The 5,462-nt window shown below is 47.3% G+C and overlaps 1 long non-coding RNA gene across 1 annotated transcript; it reads left to right on the forward strand.

The window, feature by feature from the left end:
* Window positions 1-201: 201 nt before the first annotated feature.
* Window positions 202-2,867, forward strand: LOC120095024 (uncharacterized). The gene is made up of 5 exons (XR_015631141.1): window positions 202-530; window positions 1,417-1,583; window positions 1,771-1,867; window positions 1,988-2,093; window positions 2,662-2,867. It is a non-coding gene; the product is annotated as an uncharacterized LOC120095024 (long non-coding RNA).
* Window positions 2,868-5,462: the final 2,595 nt, after the last annotated feature.

Here is a 5,462-nt window from a genome sequence, read left to right on the forward strand (position 1 = left end):
TGTCATGGTGGGCAGTGGTGACTGGAGTCCTTGGGAAGGAAGCAGCCTCCTTTCCAACAGGAGTCTAGAGTGGGGAGCATTCCTGAGCTTGTTCTTGCTGTGAAGATTCCTCTCAGAATGCTGGGTCTGTGACTTAATGCTGAATCACAGTGCTGAAACTCTTCCCTAGCTTTTATGGGATTCTGGGTTCCATTTTTATCACCACAAAAACAGAAGCATCAAAGCACACTGTTTCCTTTGAGAACACACTCTTGGGGACCTGAGACTTCCAACCCCTTAAAAGTCCACTACCTGAACATTACCACATTGGGGAGCAAAATTCCAACCCAGTAACCCGTCAGGATACACTGCATCCCACACCCTAGCACTGCCGGAAGCGCCTTTCATCTCTGACTCGAGAGTCTCTGTGAGTTCATATACACACAGTTAGGGGTCCATGAAGGACAGGACCGCGACACACAGAAGATGTCCATAGCTCAACTCTAAAAATTGTGAGGACATTATCTGATAAAGTAAAGAGGATTTTGCAGGTAAAGCTAAATGAAGGCTTTTGAGATGGAGAGACTTATTGGGTGCTATAGGGGGCTGAGTGTGGTCCCAGGAATGTTCGAGTAAGGCAAGGGGATCAGACCGATGTAGGGAATGGGCCAATGTTAGAGAGGGAATTTCACAGTGAGGATGACCTGCAGCACTGAGTGAGGCTGGAACAGAGGTCAGGTAGGAGATGGTGCATGGGGCTTGTCCAGAGGTCAGAGATGACATAAAGCTTGGGTATAACGAATGGGTCAAGAGAGATGCAGAGTAGTGGAGGTGATCTGGAGGTCAGGGAGGAGAAGATGCTGGGCTAGCTTTCTCTAGCCTTTTCTCCAACTTCTTAGAGCTTTTCCATAGGAAGAAGGGACAAATCTATTTCTTGTCATCTATCCTTGCAGAGTCTGTCTGGGGAAGGCTTGCAGTGTCCCTGGAGGCTGACTGTGTCAGGGCAACAGGACCCAGCTGGGTTCTGATTCCGGTCCTCCGCCCGCCATGCTAGCTGCCAGCAGAATCTTGATCAGTGAATTTCTGGCATGGCCTCCTTTGCCCTTGCCTAAGAGGGCCTTGGGGAGCTGGCAGGAGGCAGCGCTGGGCACTGATGTGGCACTTCTGGCATTAGAGATTCATAGAGACATAGGTCTCCTCTAGAATTATAAATGCTCTCAGGCGGACATGGTGCTGACTGGCTGCTGTCCAAGGTTCTGGCAGGAGCCGATGTCAGACCTAATCGCTCAGATTAATACCTGGGTACCTGCAATGGCTTTGGGCTCTGAGCCAGGCTTGGATTTGAATGCCAGCTCATATTTTCGTAGCTGTGTGAACTTGTAAGGTCACACTCCAAGCTCATAACTGGATTTAATCATTCACTATCTGTTCCCATAGGCCACCTGGAGCTCAGCTCTTCACTAGTCTTCCCAGGTCATGGCCTTGCAGTCCTGTGGTCAGGATCACCTTCATATTGATGGAGGAACTGAGGCTCCACGAGGCTTGCTGGAAACCAAGGCTATGGAGGAGGGCAGTTCCCATGTGCGTCAGCCACCTGCATCCTGGTGAGTGCAGAGACTACAGACTCTCTAACAGCAACCACAGCTGCCTCAACAAACAACCGAAGTAGCAGTGGGCATCTGAGATAAAACAGGCATCTTCTTTTGTATCCTTCCTCCCATCCTCTCCCCTCTTCTGTTCTCCTCTCCCCTTACCCCTCTCCCATCTCTCATTATTTCTTTCTCTCAACAGGGTCACATGTAGCCCAGATTGTCATCCAATTCTATAGCTGTGGATGACCTTGAGCCTCTGATCCTCCTGTCTCCACCTCCAAGTGCCGAGATCACAGGTGTGTGTCACCATACCTGGTTTATGTGATTCGGGGGATGGAAGTTAGGCTTCGTGCATGCTGAACAAGTACTGTAGCCATGGAGTCAGCATCAGCAACCTGGCATTCGTTGGATGGCAGATGCTGCACTCATCTCGGTCATGGTTGTTTTAGCCGCCATCATCTCCTCATCCTCAGCATCACTGTTACTCCAGAGCTTCTCACCACCTTCCCCATGCAGGCCCAGGTAAGGCAGACACCGGCTTTTGAATGCGTATGTATCCCAATGATTCGATGACTTAGTGTCCTTAGGACTGTAATTTGTATAGAAAGCATTCGTGTCGTGTCCCAGACCACCTTCAAGTCTGTGTCCTTATGCAGCTGTTCATTAGTCTGTCTCTTCCAGGTCTTTAGAAAAAGTCCTTTATTTTAATGTGTGTGTGCGTGCGTGTGTGTGTGTGTGTGTGTGTGTGTGTGTGTGTGTGTGTTTGTCTGCATGTATGTCTGGGCACCATGTACATGTCTAGTGCCTGTGGAAGTCAGAAGAGGGCATTGGATATGCTGGGACTGGAGCTGTGGATAGTTGTAAGAGACCATGTGGGTGCTGGGAATGAAATCTCTGCAAGAGCAGCAATGACTGTAACCACGGAGTCGTCTCTCCGGGTCTGTAATGTCTTTTGACATTGTCTTCTTGCACTTGGAGTGATAGTGCTGTCATTCACCCATGCTGTCTGTGTGGCAGCACTTTTCCTAGTTGTGTGACATCCCATTGCATGGGCAGATCACAGTTTCCTTATCCATCTCTCGGCTTTTAGGTTGCTTTTATGCCCCCCAAGTATCATATCTGTCCACTTACTGAAGAAGAAGCATGATGATCATAGAGTGAAATGATTGCCTAGTGCCATCCAGCTAATACGTGGTGGAGGTGACATCTGAAGTGAGGGAGGTTCTCTACTATTCTTTAAGTCATCCCAACTTATGTCCTGTATTAAACTAATGCCGTAGGTGCACAGTAAATGAACTCATGTGTGCATTATGCCTCCTTTACTTGAAAGCTGTGTGATGTTCATCCACTTGTCAACCTCTCTACACTAGTGTTCTCATCTGTATGTATTTGCATTAGTACCCTTCTTTTGTAAGATTGACATAAGGATTCAAAAGGGAGATTCCCTGGAGGCACCTGCCACATTGTAACGCTGCCACATTGTAACACTGCCACATTGTAACACTCCAGCACCTTGATTGGCTGTTATGTAGCTAGGGAGATGCTTAATAGATAGTTCTTTAGTGCACAGATGAAAGCACCAGAGTTCAAATTCCACAGAGTCCAGAGTGAGCCTGACACAGTAAGACTGTAATTCCAGCGTACCGGGGGGCGGAGATAAGAATCTCAGAAGCTCTGGGGCCAGCTTGTGTGGCCTCTGTAATGATGGATGCAAGAGATCCTGTCTCAAACAAGGTGGGCTGATATTTGAGGTTGCCCTATGCCCTCCTCACATGTGCTTGTACTTATTGCGAATACACACACACACACACACACACACACACACACACACACACACACACACACACACAGAGAGAGAGAGAGAGAGAGAGAGAGAGAGAGAGAGAGAGAGAGAGAGAGAGAGAGAGAGAGAGATGTTGCTGGCACGAATTTCCAGGAGAGGGCTTTTCTTATCTCTTCTTACAGATAGGAAAACTGAGGCTCAAAGAGGCAACTGATTGTCTTAGCTCCTAGTTTAAGCTCTATCCCGTCTACGTCGAGTCACCTGCTAGCATCTTCTCTCTGGAAGTCCAAATTGGGAAAGCACGTGGGATGGAGATAAAGTAGCCTCAGCCTTCATCTTCTAGCATCATGACCGGCAAGTTGTGGGAAAATGGGATGTAGGTGTGTGATCCCTTTCTATTCCGAGCTGATTACATCATACAGGCTGTGAAGAATGTCTTCTCTGGAGGCATCTAATGAACAGAGCAGGCTCAAGCTGAAACGATTATGTGTGGGTCAGAACTTTGGAGTCCAACTGACTGGTAGAGCAGCATGTCCTCAGGCTAACAGAGTGTGGTAGCCTTAGTAACTGTACAGATACCCTGGCTGTAACTCATTACAACCCTCAGTTGGCTTCTGATGGGTTTGCCTTACAAAGTAGGTTCTGTGCTTGGAATAAGAGACTTTGTGAGGGCAGAGTTCATTTATTCATTCATGAAGTCAACAGATCCTTATCACACACCTACAGTGTGTTGTGGACATACCCAAAAGTCAATGATCTGAGCTGGATCAGATTAATGCCATCCCTGTCTGATCAATTCACAGTGTGTCCAGTTGTAAGTACCAGACACCCCTGAGATAAGAGGCTTATTTTTTTTTTAAATGCTTTAATGCAATTTCAGAGTGGACAGTTCAGGGATGCGGTACATAACTTTACTTTTTTCAAAGTCTACTTTTAATGATGATTCTTAAATGCTCTAGCCTCCCTTTTAGCCCATCACCCAGCAGAGTTAGTGGGAAAGAAGGGATACTGGGGTGGAGGGCAGGGAAGTGGACCTGTTTAGAAAGATTCTTTGGAGCAGCTCCCATCTGTGTTGTCTGGAAATCAGCAGTTCATTTCACAGGACTCAGCAGCTTGAACCACTGGCAAACACTCACAAATACAGCAGCAGTCCAGTTTGGTAGAATCAAGATAGCAAACACGGGTCAGCAGCAGTGGCACCACCTAGCAGAGACAGCCAGGCCTTAGCCTCAGCTCCATTTAGCAGAAGGGACCAGGAAAAATGGCAGAAGTTCTCAGCTGTGCCTCTCTCAGGGAAGCAAAGATCAAACCCACAAGCATTGCACAGCTAGCTCTATCTGCAAGCCACACTCAGCCTTCGTCACTGTCTGTAGACTTCTATTTATACTCCCTCAAAACATCATGTGTCTCCTCCACGGGTCTTGCCTCAGCATGTGCGTCTGTCTCAGCTGACATCACTGCCAATCAGCCTGAGTTCTCCGGAGCAGCAGGAAACTGCAGCACACCACCAAAAGGTTTTTTGGTGAGATTCTCTCTATGGAGTCTGGACAAGTGGAGCTCAACTACGCAATGTAAGGCAGACCAATATATGCATGTTGTTAGCAAAGAATCCTTCGTCACGTGTCCTTTCACTGTGCTTGCTCTAGCAGAACATGTGTCTCCTGTGTCTTCTTCAGTGCAACATTCCTTCACGAGTCTGCCTTAGCCTTTCACCTGTGTCTGCTTCAGGAAAACACTTCTTCACATGTTTGACCCAACACAACTGACTTTCCAAAGAACCCTTAAGTTTCCACTTCAGGGGTAGCTCTTCAATGGTGCTGTCAGAGAGGCTCTTTTTGTCCCGTGGCATTCTGTTTTGCCAATCACATGATGTTTTATTTTAATGGTTGCAAAATGGCCACCATATCTCTTGAAATTACATTCATACTCCAGATAGACAAAATTTTCTCTTTTCCCTGTGTGTCCAGTCTCCCTTGTGGAATTTCTTTCCAGAAGGCTCCATTTCAACTCAATTGGTCAAAATTATGGCCTATGGCCACTGTTGGGCAAAAAAAAAAATGTTTAGAAATGTGAGGGTGGAAGAAAAAAAGGAGGAGGGAGGGGGAGAG

This window comes from Rattus norvegicus, chromosome 10, assembly GCF_021556685.1.
Source record: "Rattus norvegicus strain SHRSP/BbbUtx chromosome 10, alternate assembly SHRSP_T2T, whole genome shotgun sequence".
NCBI classification, from domain to species: domain Eukaryota; kingdom Metazoa; phylum Chordata; class Mammalia; order Rodentia; family Muridae; genus Rattus; species Rattus norvegicus.